Raw genomic sequence first — 22031 nt, forward strand, 5'->3', positions numbered from 1 at the left:
GGCAAACCAGCTGTTGGGTATGATGTAAAAAAACTCTCAAGTGGGGATCTGAGTTTGGGTTGCAACTCTGCCACTCAGTTGAATAACCCTAAGCAAGCTACATCTGTAGGCCTCACCCTTTTAATATGTAAAATGGGGTTATGCCTGTAATCCCAGCACTTTGGGAGGCCGAGGCAAAAGGGTCACTTGAGGCCAGGATTTCCAGACCAGCCTGGGCAACACAGTGAGACCCCCATCTCACAACAATTTAAAAATTAGCCAGGTGTGGTGCCATGTGCCTGTAGTCCCAGATACTTGGGAGGCTGATGTGGGAGGATTGTTTGGGCCCATCAGGTTGAGGCTACAGTGAGCTATGATCGTACCACAACACTCCAGCCTGGGGTGATGAAAAAAAAAAAAAATGGGATACAATGACAATTTTTTTGTTTTTTTTTTTTTTATTGTTTGTTTTTGAGACAGAGTCTCATTCCGTCACCCAGGCTGAAGTGCAGTGGCATCATCGCCACTCACTGCAACCTCCACCTCCTGGGTTCAAGCAACTCTCCTGCCTCAGCCTCCCGCACAGCTGGAATTACAGGCACCCACCACCACACCTGGCTGATTTTTGTATTTTTAGTAGAAACAGGGTTTCACCATGTTGGCCAGGCTAGTCTTGAACTCCTGACCTCAAGTGATCCGCCTGATGGCCTCCCAAAGTGCTGGGATTACAGGGGTGAGACACCACACCCAGCCTACCACAATTTCTTTTGTTTTTTTGAGACAGAGTCTCGCTCTGTCGCCCGGGCTGGAGTGCAGTGGCCGGATCTCAGCTCACTGCAAGCTCCACCTCCCGGGTTTATGCCATTCTCCTGCCTCAGCCTCCGGAGTAGCTGGGACTACAGGTGCCCGCCACCACCACGTCCAGCTAGTTTTTTTTTTTTTTTTTTTTTTTTTTTAGTAGAGACGGGGTTTCACCGTGTTAGCCAGGATGGTCTCGATCTCCTGACCTCGTGATCCACCCGTCTCAGCCTCCCAAAGTGCTGGAATTACAGGCTTGAGCCACCGCGCACGGCCACAATTTCATATGATTAATAAAGCAGTAATCATATGATTCTTGGGTGGATTACCTGGTAATGTAGGCGAAATGCTTGTAAACTATGACATGCCGGCTGGGTGTGGTGACTCATGCCTGTAATCTCAGCACTTTGGGAAGTCGAGGCAGGTGGATCACAAGGCCAGGAGTTTGAGACCAGCCTGGCCAACAGGGTGAAACCCTGTCTCTACTAAAAATACAAAAAAAAAAAAAAAAAACTAGCCGGGTACGGTGGCAGGCACCTGTAATCCCAGATACCCGGCAGCTGAGCCAGGACAATCGCTTGAACCCGGGAGGTGGTGGTTGCAGTGAGCAGAGACCACGCCACTGCACTCCAGCCTGGGCAACAGGGCAAGACTCCGTCTCAAAAACAAAAAAAAACAAAAAGTCCAGGCACAGTTGCTCACGTCTGTAATCCCAGCACTTTGGGAGGCCGCAGTGGGCGGATTACGTAGTCAGGAGTTCGAGACCAGCCTGACCAACATGGTGAAACCTCATCTCTACTAAAAATTAAAAAATTGGCTGGGCGCGGTGGCTCAAGCCTGTAATCCCAGCACTTTGGGAGGCCGAGACGGGCGGATCACGAGGTCAGGAGATCGAGACCATCCTGGCTAACACGGTGAAACCCCGTCTCTACTAAAAACTACAAAAAACTAGCCGGGTGAGGTGGCGGGCGCCTGTAGTCCCAGCTACTCGGGAGGCTGAGGCAGGAGAATGGCGGGAACCCGGGAGGCGGAGCTTGCAGTGAGCTGAGATCCGGGCACTGCACTCCAGCCTGGGCGGCAGAGCGAGACTCCGTCTCAAAAAAAAAAAAAAAAAAAAAAAAATTAGCCAGGCATGGATATTGCAGACCTGTAGTCCCAGATACCTGAGAGGCTGAGGCAGGAAAATCACCTGAACCCAGGAGGTGGAAGTTGCAGTGAGCACGTCACTGCACTCCAGCCTGGGCAACTGAGCCACACTCCTTCTCAAAAAACAAAAAACAAACAAAACAGTATGACATGCCATGCCAAAGTCAGCTGTTAAACATTATTAGGGTAGACCATAACTTACATTATAAAATGATAATAAAAAGCCACATTCAAAACACCCTATTATGAAGATTAAAAAGGCCGAGGTGAGGGGATCACCTCAGGTCGGGAGTTCGAAACCAGCCTGGCCAACATGGTGAAACCCTATCTCTACTAAAAATACAAAAATTAGTTGTGCATGGTGGTGGGTGCTTCTGATCCCAGCTACTTGGGAGGCTGAGGCAGGAGAATTGCTTGAACCCGGGAGACAGAGGTTGCAGGGAGCTGAGATTGAGCCACTGCACTTCAGCCTGGATGACAGAGTGAGACTCCATCTCAATCTATATATATATAGATAGATTATACATATATATAGATTATATGTATAAATATATATATATAAATAAGAAGAAAAGCAAACGAAAAGGCCGGGCACAGTGGCTCATGCCTGTAATCCCAGCACTTTGGAAGGGTGAGGCTGGCAGATTACGAGTTCAGGAGATCAAGACCATCCTGGCTAAAATGGTGAAATCCCATCTCTACTAAAAATCCAAAAAATTAGCCAGGTGTGGTGGCGGGCGCCTGTAGTCCCAGCTGCTCAGGAGGCTGAGGCAGGAGAATGGTGTGAACCCAGGAGGCGGAGCTTGCAGTGAGCCGAGATTGTGCCACTGCACTCCAGCCTGGGCAACAGAGCAAAACTCCATCTCAAAAAAAAAACAAAGGTTGGGCACGGTGGCCCACACCTGTAATCCCAGCACTTGGGAGGCCAAAGCAGGTGGATCACCTGAGGTCAAGAGTTCGCAACCAGCCTGGCCAACATGGCGAAACCCCATCTCTACTAAAAATACAAAAATTAGCTGGGCATGGTGGTGCACGCCTGTAATCCCAGCTACTCAGGAGGTTGAGGCAGGAGAATCGCTTGAACCTGGGAGGTGGAGGTGGCAGTGAGCTGAGATCGCGCTACTGCATTCCAGCCTGGGCTACAAGAGAGAAACGCCATCTCAAAAAAAAAAAAAAGATGATAAAAAGTAGCAAATTATAGAAAGTCACTCATGCAAAAGAAAGTTGATTTCACTTGTATTCTTTTTTATGTTTGGTGCTTGAATACATTCTCAGCTAAAAGGAAAATTACTATACAGAAGTAGTCACTTGCTAAACATTACAGGTTGCAAAGGTTTACTCAATGATAAACCAAAAGGAAACTTACTTGCCTAACTATATTTGACTGTCATCTAGGTAAAGGGTCATGGAGCTTTCATGAGCAGGTGATTGTGCAACAAGGAAAATAAGCTTCCAAGCATAATTAGACTTATCATTACATATAAATTGTTCTTTCTGACAGAGGAAAGGACTGCCCAACATTCTGCATAAAATCACAATGGCTTCGGCAAACAATGGCCCTATTTGTATCGAGGTGGAATCTGCAAGGGTAGAAAATTCATGCCTCAGTTAATTGTAATCTATAGAAGGCATGGACTTCAAAAAAGCAAAGACAGGAGAAAATCAGACAAGATCTAGTTAGATCCTAAAGCTCATCTCTGAAGGGAGCTAATATAGTAACAATGTAAGCAGCATTATCTGCTCACTTCATCCCAAGGGGTATTTCCAACACCTTTTAGTGATTAGCGAGACATGCTATGTCATTACAGACTACACGGTAGCCTCAGTTGAAGTTAAACACAAAATGGAACTTCAGACACCATCTCACTAAAAGCTCAAATCCAAAGGCAGATTTAATTTCATTGATCCAGCCTTTTAAGACTAGCCATAAAAGACGACGACTGCCCGGGTGGAATACCAAAGAAGCTTCTGATTCAGATCACCGATTCAAAGAAAAGTAAAAACAAAATTGTTCAGGAAGCAGCTCAATTCCAAACAGAAAGCTGCATTAAATACTCCCAACAGTATCAGCCACAAAAAGGATGTTAGAAAGGGCTAGGAAGCAAACAGGACAACCAGCACCTATCCTATAAAGTTAATTGGAAGCTTAGTTAACTCATTTCCACTAAAGCAGAACGTTAGAATTCAGAAGAAATGAATTTTTTAGCAACAATCTGGACTACTGGCTTTTTGTTTTTGTTTTTTTTTGTACATGGAGTTTTGCTCTGTCACCCAGGCTGGAGTGCAGTGGCACAATGTCAGGTCACCGCAACCTCCACCTGCCGGGTTCAAGCCATTCTCCTGCTTCAGTCCCCCAAGTAGCTGAAATTACAGGCACACACCACCACACCCAGTTAATTTTTGTATTTTTAGTAGAGACAGGATTTCACCATGTTGGCCAGGCTGGTCTCGATCTCCTGACCTCTGGTGATGCGCCTGCGTTGGCCTCCCAGAATGATGGAATTACAGGCGTGGGCCACTGTGCCGGCAATTTTTAACAAACTTGATGGCACATGATAGTAGTAATTTAGGAGCTGGCCTCCAACACAAAGGTTAATAAGACAGCCCCTCCCCACACACAAACCTGTGGATCAGTTTTAAGTTTTAGCTTAATTTGATATAACAAATAAAAGCAAACTGGAAAGCTATTTCAAGAGTCCATGTAAAAGACTATTACTTAACCAAGCTTTCTTTCAAATTGATCTAAGGTTCTAATGAGCAAAATTCATCCTAGCTGCTGTGGTGGGGAGAGTCGGGGGAGGGCCGCTAGTGACAAGCAGAAACAATTATCCTAAACAAAAAGCACCTAAGCATAATTTAGAGACAAAGCATGGTTCAGTGGAAAGAATACTGACTTTGGAGCCAGACCAGACAGCCTATGCTCTAGAACTAATACTTGGTGTCTCAGGACTCTGAGTCAGTTATCTGGCCTCTCGGAAGTAACCTCAGCAATTATGACCTTTCTGTTGCAAAGATGTTTGCATTAGAAATACAACATAAAGGGTCTAAGAAACCCTTTTATTTTGGTTCAAGGAAAGAGCTAAATGAACTGCAACTTTTATATTATTAGATAAATTCAACCTGACCTTTTAGATTCCTTTTCTGCATAAAATAACCTTCATCCTGTAATTCTAACCTGGCACATGGTTAGAATCACAGAGCTCAACAGTAGCCAGTATTATTATCCAGCAAATTCACTAAACCTGTTCTTACACACGAACATCTATAAAACTTACAGCGACACTCCACTTGTAAAAAGTTTTAAATGGGATCAGAGAATATGCTGACTAAAACCAACCCACTCACTGAGCAACCAGTTCTGTAGCTACATCAAATACAGGGGTAAGGCCGGGCACAGTCGCTCAAGCCTGTAATCCTAGCACTTCTCGAAGTTGAGGCGGGTGGACTGCCTGAGCTCAGGAGTTCGAGACAGGCCTGGGCAACACAGCAAAACTCCGTCTCTACTAAAAATACAAAAAATTAGCCGGGTGTGGTGGTGCTCGCTTGTAGTCTCAGCTACTCGGGAGGCTGAGGCAGGAGAATTGCTTTAACCCAAGAAGCGGAGGTTGCAGTGAGCCGAGATAACACCCCTGCACTCCAGCATGGGCAACAAGGCAAGACTGTCTCCAAAAAAAAAAAAGGACAAAAAAAAGCAGAGGCAATCTAATGAAGGTTTAACCCTCAGCAATCACTTTCATTCAGGGGAAAAGACCCCAATGTATTTAAATAGATTTTCTTAGCCTTTATTGTCTGGGAGACATGACACAAAATTTCTATCATAATAAAATGGCCAGTTTTGCTTCCACTACTGTTGTAAACCCACATAGTCATCACACTTCTTTCCCAAATTAGATTCCAGATTAAACATAAGCCAGATGGGTTACAGATTTGATATTTAGAAGACCAATTTTTAATCGAAAGCAAACACTTTCTCAAATAGATTTTTCCACTTTTGCTTTCAGTAAATATACTTTGAGGGAGCTCCCTGAGTCTACTTCTTTAATAAACATTTGTAACCCCAGAAACTATACAGCAATTAACAGCCTAAGGGATTTTTCTCTACTTCCATTTATCTGGTGACATAAATCACTGTTACATCAACCTTATTCACTAGCATGGGAATGTAAACATTTAAAAAATAAATTAAGCTATTTGCAGTAATTTCCATTTTACCACTTTAAAAATATTACTTTTCTTTCAGTAAGGTTTTCTAGTTCAGAGCATTAAGCTGTCAATAAGACAGATATCTAAGCCATCCATCCAGTGGCATTTGATAAGATAAACTTAGCTATATATTTATAATCCTATTATCTCCTTAGCAGGTGAGAACAATGGATTTGGCCAACATTATTCAAGCTTCATAATACTGTACGGTAAAATGTTAATGATAAAAAGTAGATGGTATTCATCACCATGAAACAGGGCAGAAATAAACAGAAAGTAGATGGTATCTAAAGAGATGTACAATAAAACTTCATAAACTTTGTTAATATGTTTGAAATTTTTCATAATAAAATGGTGGGGGTAAATAACCATAGCAACTAACATGCCCTCTCATAGTTCAACCGTTAACTGGCAATTTATATTTTTTGGAATAGCACAAATGGTATACAGCCTTGATTCTGGTGAAGTTTTATTTAAAGAAAACCTCATGTAGAAAATTACACGAGAAGCATTTCAACCACAAATGTCTCCATCACCAGAAGTCAAGGTAAAACAACCTGTTATAGGTCTAATGTGAAACAAATCTGTCATAAAATTCTCTAAATACTTTTGAAAGCTCTAAAAAAGCTACCTCAAAGCTCTTGAGAGGGGAGGAATTTATACTTCCTCAAATTGAACAATTCTGCATCACTAAATATGACATCAAATAAGATGATCCAATTTAGAAGCTCATGAAAACAAGGCCTCTGCCTATAAATTCCAGCTACTAAGGAGGCTGAGGTGGGAGGATCACTTGGGCTCAGGAGTTCAAGATCAGCCTGGGCAACAAACTCTGGAACTGGCTTGTGGAATCCCACAAAAAGATACCTTTTTCATGAAAGTTTCATCTTTATACTGAATGACACTCTTACTCAATCCAGTAAAAAGGCTCAAAGAAAGTTGCCCTACAGGCCAGGCGTGGTGGCTCACGCCTGTAACCCCAGTACTTTGGGAGGCGGAGGTGGGCGGGATCACGAGGTCAGGAGATGGAGACCATCCTGGCTAACACAGTGAAACCCCATCTCTACTAAAAATACAAAAAAAAATTAGCTGGGCCTGGTGGCGGGCGCCTGTAGTCCCAGCTACTCGGGAGGCTGAGGCAGGAGAATGGCGTCAACCCAGGAGGCGGAGCTTGCAGTTAGCTGAGATTGTGCCAGAGCACTCCAGCCTGGGTGACAGAGTGAGACTCAGTCTCACAAAAAAAAAAAAAAAAAAAGAAAGAAAGCTGCCCTACAAACTGAGACTACCTTGTGGTATTGGGGAGACAGACAGGATGAAGCAGCATCCAGTTTGATAACACCCAGAATGATATTAATGATCTGGACTTTAGAATGGGGGTGGAGGAGAGTTCCATGAGTCATGGCCATTTCTAAACTTAAAACACAGTAAATCCTCTCTTAACGTAAGGGATTGGTTCTGGGAAACTGAGACTGCCGACTAACACAGGCTAACTGATACAAAGAAGAGTTAGGTTCTAGGGCACATTTCTCATCAGAAAAACATCACCAAACTTTCAAATAAAGACCAAACACTTTTAATATTAAACACTGAAATAAATGTGAAGTAGACAAACTTTTTTTTTTTTATTTTTTTGAGACATACTTTGGCTCTTGTTGCCCAGGCTGGAGTGCAATGGCACGATAACCGCTCACTGCAACCTCTGCCTCCCAGGTTCAAGTGACTCTCCTGCCTCAGCCTCCTGAGTAGCTGGGATTACAGGCGCCCGCCAACAAGCCTGGCTAATTTTTTGTATTTTTAGTAGAGACAGGATTTCGCCATGCTGGCCAGCTGGTCTCCTGATCTCAGGTGATCTGCCCGTCTCAGCCTCCCAAAGTGCTGGGATTACAGGCGTGGGGCTGCAGTAAGCCGAGATTGCACACAGCCTGGGCGACAAGAGTGAAACTCCATCTCAAAAAAAAAAAAAAATTTTACCACTTATTCCAGTTCAGGGTTGGGGTGGCTGCAGCCTATCCCAGCAGCTCAGGGTGCAAGGCCGGAACCGGCCCTAGACAGGATATCCACTGCAGAAAGCGCTCACACATACACACACTGCTCCACACACCAGTGAACCTCATGTGCACAGCTTTGGGATGTGGGAGGAAATCAACAGTACCCAGAGAAAACCTATGCAGGGATAGGGAGAATGTGCAAACTCCACAGTTTTTCTCCTCACATTGTCTTGAAACAACATTATTCAAGGATCTGCTGTAATCTGTATATACCTGGGCTTTCTGGCTGAAACATAAAAGAGAGCAACTTATTCTGAAGAAACTATATTAACGGTAACAATTCTCTTACTCTAAGCTTAGCGGGAGGCGCCACACATTTTCTAAAATGTGCTGTGTCCTTTCCCAGATGCTAAATTGGCGTTTCTCTCCTAAATAAATTTTAAGAGGTGTATCCTTCCCCACCTTCCAGGTAGTAATAACTAAAACGTAACATGTAACATTTCCACTGTACCAGATCAAGCTCAAAAGCAAACCTACAAAACTGAAATAATGTTACAGATCTAAAAGTTGAAAACTATTTACGACTAGAACTTTGAAAAGTTATGCAACTAGCCGGGCGCGGTGGCTCAAGCCTGTAATCCCAGCACTTTGGGAGCCCGAGACGGGCGGATCACGAGGTCAGGAGATCGAGACCATCCTGGCTAACACGGTGAAACCCCGTCTCTACTAAAAACTACAAAAAACTAGCCGGGCGACGTGGCGGCGCCTGTAGTCCCAGCTACCCGGGAGGCTGAGACAGGAGAATGGCGTGAACCCAGGAGGCGGAGCTTGCAGTGAGCTGAGATCCGGCCACAGCACTCCAGCCTGGGTGACAGAGCGAGACTCCGTCTCAAAAAAAAAAAAAAAAAAAGAAAAGTTATGCAACAATGACAAGCATTTATAATATTCCTGTCAACTTCCATTGTAAGAGAGATCTTTTAGACACAAGAAAGAAAAACGTGAACACTCATGCTGTGATTTCATACTATTCACAAAAATTAAGGCTTCATTCATATTTGCTAAATTTGTTATTTGGAAATAGAGCAGATGGGGGCTCTTTGGAAAACAATTCTATGATAAAAGATTATCTTTTGCTTAATTCTTAACCTAAGGTAACAGCAGTATCTTTACACAACTACTGTAAAGAAACTTTTTAAGTTTTCGTTACGAATTATTAACTGTAGTTTAACTTTGACACAAAGTTATCTCTATTAAAGTGGGTTAACAGGCAGGTCTCTGCCAAACAGGACTAGGGAAATCTGTATTTCTGTTTGCTTTTCAATTATAGTCATTAATAGCTCAAGAATTTTTGCTTTTGTACACAACAAAGAAGCAAGGCTGTATTTTGACTTTGAGGAGCTGAAAGCATTGAATCAAGAGCTAATTTTCTTTTTCTTTTCTGCTGTACAGAAACCATTTATAAACAGAGAAGGGAAGCCCAACAAACAAAATGAGAACTATTATTCTACTAAAAGTAAATTTTGTGACATTAATCTAGAGCAATCTGGTAAAAGTCAAAATCGCTAATGTTGCGATACAATGTTTAAGATTTGTTTCAAAATAATCTAGTTTGTGTGGGGGGATACAACATGAAACAAAACCGACCTTGGCTATGAGTTAATAATTGTCAAAGCTGAGTGAGTGACTAATACATGGGGTTCTCCACAGTATTCGAGTTTTACATATTTTCCAGAATAAAAAGATTTTTTTAAATGGTATTTAAAATACCATTTCCCTACTGCAATATGCCATTGTGATATGGCAGTATTAGACATGCTTTACACTGTTTGTATAGTTGTTTGCTTACGTGGTTTTTTGGTTTTTTTTTTTTTTTTTTTTTTTTTTTTGAGACAGTCTCGCTCTGTCGCTCAGGCAACCTCCGCCTCCCGGGTTCAAGCGATTCTCCTGCCTCAGCCTCACGAGTAGCTGGGACTGCAGGCGCCCGCCACCACACCCGGCTATTTTTTGTATTTTCAGCAGCGACGGGGTTTCACCATGTTGGCCAGGATGGTCTCCGTCTCCTGACCTCGTGATCCACCCGCCTCGGCCTCCCAAAGTGCTGGGATTACAGGCATGAGCCACCGCGCCTAGCCTGCTTATGGAGGCCGAGGCGGGTGGATAACGAGGTTAGGAGTTCAAGACCAGTCTGGCCAACATGTCAAAACCCTGTCTCTCTTAAAACTACAAAAATTAACACGGCGCGGCGGCGGGCGCCTGTAATCCCAGCTACTCGGTAGGCTGAGACAGGAGAATCGCTTGAACCCAGGGGGCAGAGGTTGCAATGAGCCGAGATCGTGCCACTGCACTCCAGCCTGGGCGACAGCGTGAGACTGTCTAAAAAAAAAAAAAAAAAAATTCAAACAAATATTTCAAATTAGAAACAAAGGTAAGACTGTCAGAAAATTCCAGGAAAATGTCAAAAACAAGGAGGCCACTTTGCCGCACGTGTGTTGAGAAGCGTATAAATAAAAATATTTTCAGTTCACTCATGAAATTTAATGCCTAAAACAATCCTACGATACAGGAGGATCACTCAGGTAAACACACACTCCTTACTCGTATAAAATTGAACACCCATAAGTTGCATTTCCTTAGAGTACACCTATAAAACTAAGTACAGAATTTTCAAAAACCCAGTATGCTTTAATAAAGTTGCCGTACTAAAAATCCCACCTGTCACCAGGATAACCGAAACTGCTCCCTCTACACTCCAACTGTATTTTTAGTTTTTACCTCAACAAGTAGCAATGTAATTTACATTTGGTAAGCACGGATTCCTGAAAGGCCAAAATCAACCAGGAACCTGACTGAACTCTTTCCACCACGCTCTTAACAATGAAAGCCACAAGCAGAAGGGAAGTGTGAACTTAAAAACGTCCACACAGCCGAAGAACAGTGGCAGAACAGACTGAAGCACGTATCTTCCGGAACAGGAGAAAACTTCCACACAAGCAATACTGCAACACGGAGGCGGAGCAAGGGCTTAAAAGGAAAGCCAACAGGGAGAGGGGAATATAAGCAAAGCTTCAGTGAAAAAAACTTATCGAGGTGTAGAGAAAGAACAGACAAATTTTTCCATCTCCGTACACCCCGCTTCAGAGCCTGACACACAGTAAGTGCTCCAGATAGGTTTGCCCAACTCAAGGGAAGCTTCTGCCAGCAACTTTCCCAGAAATGGAATGACAACAAGAAGCTGGCTGATGGCGGGGCGGGGGAAAATGGACAGGTTGCTCATCCTGCGGGAGATGGTGAATATCCTGCAGTTGGCTAAGCGGAGAAGACGGAAAGAAATAGCATCCATCGTTTACAGACTGCCAACAACAATGTACCAATTAAGCGTACGCCCCTTTCAGATGTTAAAAACTCAAAACAATGCCCTGGCTCTGGACATGGGCACGCGGAACACTGCAGCCTCTAAGAAACCCAAACGGAGAGGTAGGTCAACTTCTATCCACTCTGTCCATTAAATTATACCTTCATATCACGCTAATAAATTATGCAGACGGTTTATTGGGACACGTTCTGCGTCTGGCACTCTGATAAGCGCTTTACACGCCCCATTTCACTGAACCCTAACAGTCTTAAGAGGCAGGGACGGTATTAGCAGCCCCCTTTCCAACCAAGACACAAAGAGTTTAAGTGTCTTGCCTAACGGGGCAGAGCAGGGTTTGGCACCCGTTTTGGACACCTGGGCCGTGCTCTTAACCACTAAGCTACAGACCTGGGCCGGCGACACTGAGAGGCTCCAGCCCTAGGGGACCTGAAGCGGGCCACCCCCAACCCGCGCCCCAGCCCCGGGAATAACTTCGGCATCCCCGCGCGCGCCATGCGGGACAAGGAAAGGCGGCCGCGGCACCTGTTTGTGACACCGGCGAGGACTGGAGGGAATGGGGGCACCCGAGGCCAGGCCTCAGGGCGCCCGGAGGCGGGGGGCGCAAAAGGACCCGCCTCCTCCGGGAAGGCCCCGCGGGCTACAGAGGCCCGGGGGAAGGCGGCGGGGCGCGCGGGCCCGCCGAGGCCTAGGCCCCACCCGCCGCCCACCTCCCCACCACCGCGGCGCCCGCGCGGGCTCCGCCAGGCCCGGCTCGGCCCGGCCGCCTCACCTGGCTGCTGCCCCGAGCTCGTCCCCCGGCCGGCGGTCCTGGGCGGTGGCGGCGAGGAGGGGAAGGAGGAAGGAAAAAGGGAGAGGAAGAAGGGACGAAGGGAGGGAAGAGGCGGAGTGGCCGTGGAGGAGGCGGGCGCCGCCGGGCCGGGGGGGGGGTTGGGGGGTGGTCAAAGGAGGCAGGAGCCGAGAGAGACGCGGCGGTCGCCGGCGCAAACGCTGAAGAGCCGCTCCGGAGCCCGCAGCCCGGCAGGAAGTGACGGGGGAGGGGCAGGCGCCCGCCCCCGTCCCCCGCCCGCCTCCAGGCCCGGCCCCACCCCCACCCGCAGCCCGGACCACAAGTTCCGGCGGGCGCTGCGGCGGAGTCTACGCTCGCAAGGCACGCCGGGAGCTCAGCGGGAGTGGCGCCCTGTCCCGCCTAGGCAGCCGCGGGCTGCCGGGAGTTGTAGTTCTGATGGGAGTTTCGTGCTGCCTGCTGGACTGGAAGCGTGTCTGGGAGAACCCAGCCTACCTTCTTTCCTCCTCCACTTCCTTTTTCCTTCCTTCTCTCGGTCTTTCCTCTTGTCCTGCCTCTGGCCCTCCTTTCTCTCTTTCTCTCCTTCCTGCAGTTGTTTCTTCCTCCATCTGTAAATGTTCATTAAATGCTTGCTGTATGCAAGGCATTGCTCCAAGGGCTAAGAATGTGGTGAACAGACAAAAATCCCTGCCCTCGTAGAGCTTACATTCTTGTGTGAGTAAAATACACAATAAATAAAATTAGAAAAAAATTTTTTTTTTCTTTTTTTTTTTTTTCCTCGCTGTATTACCCAGGCAGGTCTCGAACTCCTGGGCTCAAGCTATCCTCCCGCCTCTGCCTCCCTGAGAGCTGGGATTACAGGCGTGAGCCACCGCGCCCGACTAGAAAATTTTATAGTGAGATAAAAGACAATGGCCCGGATGCCGTGGCTCACGCCTGTAATCCCAGCACTTTGGGAGGCCAAGGTGGGCGGATCACTAGGTCAAGAGATCGAGACCATCCTGGCTACCACGGTGAAACCCCCTCTCTACTAAAAATACAAAAAATTAGCCGGGCGTGGTGGCGGGCGCCTGTAGTCCGAGCTACTTGGCAGGCTGAGGCAGGAGAACTGCTTGAACCTGGGAGGCGGAGATTGCAGTGAACCGAGATCACGCCACTGCACTCCAGCCTTGGCGACAGAGCCATACTTGATCTCAAAAAAAAAAAAAAAAAAAGACAAGAAGTGCTAGATTGCTATTTCTTTCACCCAGATCTAGATAAACTAAGTGGTTTTTAGCAGCCGTATTATATGGGAGGTTGGAGGGAGGGTGGCCAGTAAAGAATCTTGGCCAGGCGCGGTGGCTCACACCTGTAATCCCAGCACTTTGGGAAGCCGAGGCGGGCGGATCACCTGAGGTCAGGAGTTCAAGACCAGCCTGACTAACATGGTGAAACCCCATCTCTACTAAAAATACAAAAAAATTTAGCCGGGTGTAGTGGTGGGCGCCTGTAATCACAGCCACTTGGGAGGCTGAGGCAGGAGAATCTTTTGAACCTGGGAGATGGAGGTTGCAGTGAGCCAAGATCACGCCATTGCACTCCAACCTGGGCAACAGAGTGAGATTCCATCTCAAAAAAAAAAAGAATCTTGAACTTCTGAGATCAGACTCAGTGAAAATTATGCTCGTGTTGTGAGAGGTCCGGGAAACTGAGAATGAGTGAAGGAAGTGCAAATACACAGAGCTTCTCTCTCCTGCTCACTCTAGGACTGCTTCCCCACTATTTAAAAATAATTCTCTCTCTCTTAAATATCTCTCAATCTAACAATTGCTCAGTCTCTCTTGCCAGGGGAATATAAATTCAAAATACGAGCTGCTGTGTCTGAAGGAGCCCCTCCAAGCGAGGCTTTGGAGCCTTAGCCAAGCCTGGGAGGACGCTGTTCTCTAGACAAGGCCTCCATACATTGCTTCTTGTGAAGTGCAAAGACACTGAATTTCAGAACACCAAAAATAGTCAAAGGACTTTCACTGTTCCTTTAGTGCCCATGCAAGACAGTACTAAGCAACATTCAGATATTGTCCAGCCCTCTGCTAAAAGTGATCTTTTTTTCTTTCTAACTTCCAAGCAGTGTGGATCCCATACCTCCTTGGGTAAAGGAGCAGACGCAGAGAGGTCTCCCTAAACCCAAAGCTGCGCACAATCAGACAATCTCATTAAAGGTGATTTTGCTATCACCCATGAGGACAAAAGTGGTGGGTCTATGACTTCCAGTCCCAATTTTCTTTCTTCCCTCTTCCCTCCTTCCACATATCTTTTTTATTTTTTTCTTGAGACTGGGTCTCGCCCTGTCACCTAACTAGAGTGCAGTGGCATGAACACAGCTCACTGCAGCCTCAACCTCCTGAGCTCAAGAAATCCTCCTACCTCAGCCTCTTGAGTAGCTGGGACCACAGGCATGTGCCACCACTCCCAGCTAATTTTTCAATTTTTTATAGAGAAAGGGTTTTACTAAGTTGCCCAGGGTCTTACCAAGTTACTAAGTTGACCAGGCTGGTCTCAAACTTCTAGGCTCAAGCAATCCTTTTGCCTCGACCTTCCAAAGTACTGGGGGGATTATTCCAGGTGTGGGCCACCATACCTGATCAGGAGTAGGTCACTTAGATTTGTTTTCTTCAAGAAACTGTCAGTCAAGTTCTCTTCCAAGATCCTGAAGACCTCTTGACTCTTGCTAAGTAATTAAGGAATTATTTTTCTTTATCTTGAGAAAAAGATTGAAGCTATGTATTATTGATTCACAAGAAACTGTGAGCATTAAGTATGTTATGATAAATTCTGTGTGTTCCTTCTCACAAGATAAATTATATGCATTTGAACTAAGGAATGGGAACATGCAAAACTCATAAAAGCCCTTTGAGACATTGACGTTTTTCTTTTTTTTTTCTTTTGAGACAGAATCTCACTCTGTTGCCCAAGCTGAAGTGCAATGGTGTGATCTCGGCTCTCTGATGCAAAGCTCATAAAAGCCCTATGAGACATTGATTTTAATTTTTAATTTTTTTTTTTTTTTTGAGGCAGAGTCTCTCTCTGTCTCCCAGGCTGGAGTGCAGTAGGGCGATCTCACTCACTGCAAGCTCCGCCTCCCAGGTTCACGCCATTCTCCTGCTTCAGCCTCCGAGTAGCTGGGACTACAGGCGCCCACCACTGAGCCCAGCTAATTTTTTTTGTATTTTTAGTAGAGACGGGATTTCACCGTGTTAGCCAGGATGGTCTCAATCTCCTGACCTCGTGATCCGCCCGTCTCAGCCTCCCAAAATGCTGGGATTACAGGCATGAGCCACCGCACCTGGCCTTTTTTTTTTTTTTCTTTTTTCTTTTTTTTTTTTTTGAGACAGCGTCTCACTCAGTCACCCAGGCTAGAGTGCAGTGGCACGATCTCAGCTCATTGCAACCTCCACCTTCCGGGCTCAAGCAATTCTCCTGCCTCAGCCTCCTGAGTAGCTGAGACTACAGGCGCCACTATGCCCTGTAATTTTTGTATTTTTAGTACAGATGGGGTTTTGTCATGTTGGCCAGGCTGGTCTCGAACTCCTGGCCTCAGGTGATCCACCCACCTCGGCCTCCCAAGGTGCTGGGATTACAAGTGTGAATGTTAACGTCTCATGAATTATCTCTGTTCCACTCTCCTAGCCTCTTAGTAGAACTTTGCACCCTTATAATTTTTCAATTATCTGTTGAGTATATCTATTAGGCTAGGCCTAAGAGATCAACTTCCATGACAGCAGAGACTCAGCCTGTCTTAAGTCGTCATGATGGTCCCTGGCCCCTAACACAGTGTCAGGGACACAACAGGTACATGATAAATTTCCATAGAAAAACTACAGCCGGCCGGGCGCGGTGGCTCAAGCCTGTAATCCCAGCACTTTGGGAGGCCGAGACGGGTGGATCACGAGGTCAGGAGATCGAGACCATCCTGGCTAACACGGTGAAACCCCGTCTCTACTAAAAAATACAAAAAACTAGCCGGGCGACGTGGCGGCGCCTGTAGTCCCAGCTACCCGGGAGGCTGAGACAGGAGAATGGCGTGAACCCGGGAGGCGGAGCTTGCAGTGAGCTGAGATCCGGCCATAGCACTCCAGCCTGGGTGACAGAGCGAGACTCCGTCCCAAAAAAAAAAAAAAAAAAAAAAAAAAAGAAAAACTACAGCCTTGCTTATCTCTGCGAAAGTCCCGAAGAAACAGGGAACACCTGTAGGGTTGACTGGTGTATGTCAGGATCACCTGTGGTATGTGTAGCACAGGAAAACAAGGTTGAGAACTACTTGCTGGCCTAAATAAGTAATTCTCAAGCTTATTTGAGGTGGTCCGCACCCTGGGGATATGTCAGAATCTAAGAGCAACAATTAGAAGACATAAAAATATAATGGGGCCGAGCACAGTGGCTCACACCTGTAATCCCAGCACTTTGGGAGGCCAAGGTGGGCAGATCTCTTGAGGTCAGGAGTTCAAGACCAGCCTGGCCAACATGGTGAAACCCCCTCCATCTCTACTAAACATACAGAAATTAGCTAGGCATGGTGGTACGCACCTGTAGTCCCAGCTACTCGGGCGTCTGAGGCAGGAGAATCGCTTGAACCTGGGAGGCGGAGGTTGCAGTGAGCTGAGATCATACCACTGCACTCCAGCCCAGGCCACAGAGCGAGACTCCATCTCAAAAAACCAAACGAGGCCGGGCACGGTGGTTCACGCCTGTAATCCCAGCACTTTGGGAGTATGAGGTAGGCAGATCGCGAGGTCAGGAGACTATCCTGGCTAACATGGTGAAACCCAGTCTCTACTAAAAATTCCAAAAATTAGCTGGGCGTGGTGGCAGGCGCCTGTAGTCCCAGCTACTCGGGAGGCTGAGGCAGGAGAATGGTGTGAACCCAGGAGGCGGAGCCTGCAATGAGCTGAGATCGTGTCACTGCACTCCAGCCTGGGCGACAGAGCGAGATTCCATCTCAAAAAAAAAAAAAGAAGGCTGGGTGCGGTGGCTCAAGCCTGTAATCCTAGCACTTTGGGAGGCTGAGACGGGCGGATCACGAGGTCAGGAGATCGAGACGAGCCTGGCTAACACGGTGAAACCCCGTCTCTACTAAAAAATACAAAAAAACTAGCCGGGCGAGGTGGCGGGCGCCTGTAGTCCCAGCTGCTCGGGAGGCTGAGGCAGGAGAATGGCGTACACCAGGGAGGCGCAGCTTGCAGTGAGCTGAGATCCGGCCACTGCACTCCAGCCGGGGCGACAGAGCGAGGCTCCGTCTCAAAAAAAAAAAGAAAAGAAAAGAAAAAAAAAAACGAAACAAGAGAAAAAAGATATAATGGAAGACTCCATTTACAAAGCAGTGGAAAAATAAAAATACCTAGAAATAAACTTTACAAGAAATATGCACAGTCTGTGTAAAGAAAAAATGTTTAATTCTTCAAAAGGATACAGAAAAAGACTTGAGCAAAGAGAAATATAGGCTATGGTCTTGGCTAGGAAGGTTCAATGCAGATCATTAAGATATCAGTTGATCAAGACATTGAAGGACAGCCTGGCCATCGTGGCAAAATCCCAACTCTACAAAAAAAGTACAAAAATAATTAGCCGGGTGTGGTGGCGTGTGCCTGTGGCCCCAGCTACTTGGGAGGCTGAAGTGGGAGGATTGTGTGAGTCCGGGAGGTTGAGGCTGCAGTGAGCTGTGATTGCACCCCTGCACTCCAGGCTTGGAGTGAGACCCTGAATCAAAAAATACATTAAAATTTAAAAAGACGTTGAATAAGATCCCAAGCAAACTACAAATATGATTTTCTTTTGGATCTCTATGAGCCATTTCTAAAGTCTTATGGAAAAATTAATAAGAAAAATAGCCAAGAACTTTCTGAAAACTCCTGACCAAATAGCAAACATGCTATAAAGCATTACCAATTAAAATAGTTAGATGCTAGTGCCCGATTAGTTCCACAGTCAATGAAAGAGATATTTCCAGATAGACACAAACACATGTATGAATTTAATACTCAGCAAAAGGCCGGGCGCGGTGGCTCAAGCCTGTAATCCCAGCACTTTGGGAGGCCGAGACGGGTGGATCACGAGGTCAGGAGATCGAGACCCTCCTGGCTAACACGGTGAAACCCCGTCTCTACTAAAAAAAAATACAAAAAAACTAGCCGGGCGAGGTGGCGGGCGCCTGTAGTCCCAGCTACTCGGAGGCTGAGGCGGGAGAATGGCGGGAACCCGGGAGGCGGAGCTTGCAGTGAGCTGAGATCCGGCCTCTGCACTCCAGCCTGGGCGACACAGCGAGACTCCGTCTCAAAAAAAAAAAAAAAAAAAAAAATACTCAGCAAAAGTGGTATTTCAAGGCTGGGCGTGGTACTCACGCCTGTAATCCCAGCACTTTGGGAGGCCAAGGTGTGTGGATCACTTGAGATCAGGAGTTCGAGATCAGCCTGGCCAACATGGTGAAATCCCATCATTACTAAAAATACAAAAATTAGCTGGGGATGGTGGCAGACACCTGTAATCCCAGCTACTGGGGAGGCTGAGACAGGAGAATTGCTTGAATCCGGGAAGTGGAGGTTGTAGTGGGCCGAGATCACGCCACTGCAGCCTGGACAGCAGAGCGAGGCTCTGTCTCAAAAAAAAAAACAAAAAAGTGGTATTTCAAATTCGTGAGGAAAAGATAGATTTCATTTTATAAATGCTTTGAGACAACACGGTAGCTTCTGGGGCAGGGGGAATTAAATGTGTAATTCATATTATATACTAGGGAACATACCAAATTGATCAAATATTTAGATAGAAGAAAGGAAACTGGGCTGGGCGTGGTGGCTCACACCTGTAATCAGCACTTTGGGAGGCCGAGGCGGGCAGATCACCTGAGGTTGGGACTTTAAGACCAGCCTGAGAAACATGGAGAAACCCCATCTCTACCAAAAATACAAAATTAGCCGGGCATAGTGGCACACGCCTGTAATCCCAGCTACTCGGGAGGCTGAGGCAGGAGAATCACTTGAACCTGGGAGGCAGAGGTTGCAGTGAGCCGAGATCTTGCCATTGCACTCCAGCCAGAGCAACAAGAGCAAAACTCCATCTCAAAAAAAAAAAAAAGAAAGAAAGAAAGAAAGAAAAAAGAAAGGAAACTGGCCAGGCATGGTCACCCATGTCTGTAATCCCAGCACTGTAGGAGGCCAAGGTGGAAGGATTGCTTGAGCCCAGGAATTCGAGGCTGCAGAGAACTTAAATTATTGTTACTATTACTATTATTATTTTGAGACAGAGTCTTGCTCAGTCGCCCAGACTGCAGTGCAGTGGCACGATCTCAACTCACTGCAACCTCCACCTCCCGGGTTCAAGAAATTCCTCATGCCTCAGCAGCCCAAGTAGCTGGGATTACAGGCACACACCACTACACCTGGCTAATTTTCACATTTTCAGCAGAGATAGGGTTTCACTCTGTTGGCCAGGCTGGTCTCCAACTCCTGACCTCTAGTGATCTGCCCACCTCAGCCTCCCAAAGTGTTGTAATTACAGGCATGAGCCACCCTGTCGGCTTGTAGTGAGCTATGATCTCACCACTGCACTCCAGCCTGGGCAACAGTGAAACCCTGTGTCAAAGTAAAAAAATAATAATAATAACGGAAAACCATAAAAGTAACAGAATTCCTGCAAGAATGTTTGTATCACTCTGAAGTGGAGAAGACTCTACTATAACACAAAATTCAAAATCCTTAAAGGAAAAGATCAATTCATTGACTCAGGAAAATAAAAAATGTGGTAAGAGGCAATAAAAAGAAATGATAAACTGGAAAAAATTTGCATCTCAGTCAGAGAGGGTGATTTCACAAATTTCATGACATATAAGGAACTCCTATGAATAACAAAATGATTAACAACCCAATGAAAAATGATTAAAAGATAGCAACAGGCCTGGCGCGGTGGCTCACGCCTGTAATTCCAGCACTTGGGAAGGCTGAGGCAGGTGGATCACGAAGTGAGGAGATCGAGACCATCCTGGCTAACGCAGTGAAACCCCATCTCTACTAAAAATACAAAAAAATTAGCTGGGTGTGGTGGTGGGTGCCTGTAGTCCCAGCTACTCTGGAGGCTGAGACAGCAGAATGGCATGAACCCGGGAGGCGGAGGTTGCAGTGAGCTGAGATAGCGCCACGGCACTCCGGCCTGGGCAACAGAGCAAGATTCCGTCTCAAAAAAAAAAAAAAAAAAAAAAAAGATAGCAACAGACAGTTCATGGGAAAGGAAAAACAAATGGTTCTTAGAAATAACAACGTCGGCCGGGCACGGTGGCTCAAGCCTGTAATCCCAGCACTTTGGGAGGCCAAGACGGGCGGATCACAAGGTCAGGAGATCGAGACCATCCTGGCTAACACGGTGAAACCCCGTCTCTACTAAAAGATACAAAAAACTAGCCGGGCGAGGTGGCGGGCACCTATAGTCCCAGCTACTCCGGAGGCTGAGGCAGGAGAATGGCGTAAACCCGGGAGGTGGAGCTTGCAGTGAGCTGAGATCTGGCCACTGCACTCCAGCCTGGGAGACAGAGCCAGACTCTGTCTCAAAACAAAACAAAAAAAAAAAAAAAAGAAAGAAATAACAACGTCGGCTGGGCGCGGTATAATCCCAGCACTTTGAGAGCCCTAGGTGGGCAGATCACCTGAGGTTGGGAATTTGATACTAGCCTGAACAACATGAAGAAACCCCGTTTCTACCAAAAATACAAAATTAGCCGGGCGTGGTGGCGCATGCCTGTAATCCCAGCTACTTGGGAGGCTGAGGCAGGAGAATCGCTTGAACCCAGGAGGCGGAGGTTGCAGTAAGCTGAGATAGCGCCATTGCACTCCAGCCCGGTCAACAAGAGTGAAACTCCCTCTCAAAAAAAAAAAAAAGAAAAAGAAAAGAAAAGAAAAACAAAGAAACGACCGGGCACGGTGGCTCACGCCTGTAATCCCAGCACTTTGGGAGGCCGAGGCGGATCACGAGGTCAGGAGATCGAGACCATCCTGGCTAACACAGTGAAACCCCGTCTGTACTAAAAAAGAAACAAAAAATTAGCCGGGCGCGGTGGCAAGTGCCTGTAGTCCCAACTACTCAGAAGGCTGAGGCAGGAGAATGGTGTGAACCCGGGAGGTGGAGTTTGCAGTGAGCCGAGATTGCGCCACTGCACTCCAGCCTGGGCGATGGAGGGAGACTCCATCTCAAACAAACAAACAAACAAAAACAAAGAAACAACAACGTAATGGCCAGGCCCACTGGCTCATGCCTGTAATCCTGGCACTTTGGGAGGCTGAGGCGGGTGGATCACTTGAGGTCAGGAGAATAGCTTGAACCCAAGGAGGCGGAGGTTGCAGTGAGCCAAGATCAGACCACTGCACTCCAGCCTGGGCGACAAAGCAAGACTCCATCTAAAAAAAAAAAAAAAAGAAGAAGAAGAAGAAGAAAAGAAAAGAAAAGAAATAGCAACATGAGGCCAGGTGTGGCAGCTCATGCCTGTAATCCCAGCACTTTGGGAGGCTGAGGCCGGCAGATTACCTGAGCTCAGGAGTTTGAGACCAGCATGGCCAACATGACGAGATAAAAATAGCCAGGTGTGGTGGTGCATGCCTGTAATCCCAGCTCCTCTCAAGGGGAGAATCACGAATCGTTTGAACCCATTAGCCGGAGGCTGCAGGCTGCAGTGAGCAGACATGGCACCACAGTACCCCAGCGTGGGTGACAGCGAGACTCTGTCTCAAAAAGAAAAAAAAAGAAA

The 22031-nt window shown here is 46.6% G+C and overlaps 1 protein-coding gene across 7 annotated transcripts in view; it reads right to left on the bottom strand.

The window, feature by feature from the left end:
* Nucleotides 1-12516, bottom strand: part of STAU1 (staufen double-stranded RNA binding protein 1) — an 83365-nt gene extending 70849 nt beyond the window's left edge. For 3 of the 7 annotated variants that reach the window (XM_030915404.1, XM_030915402.1, XM_030915398.1), the window contains exon 1: nt 12257-12516. The gene's annotated coding sequence lies outside the window, so the exon portion shown is untranslated. The remainder of the gene's footprint in view (nt 1-12256) is intronic. The other 4 variants (XM_030915403.1, XM_030915401.1, XM_030915400.1 and 1 more) reach the window with 2 other exon arrangements.
* Nucleotides 12517-22031: the final 9515 nt, after the last annotated feature.

Source organism: Rhinopithecus roxellana, chromosome 13 (genome assembly GCF_007565055.1).
Source record: "Rhinopithecus roxellana isolate Shanxi Qingling chromosome 13, ASM756505v1, whole genome shotgun sequence".
NCBI lineage: Eukaryota > Metazoa > Chordata > Mammalia > Primates > Cercopithecidae > Rhinopithecus > Rhinopithecus roxellana.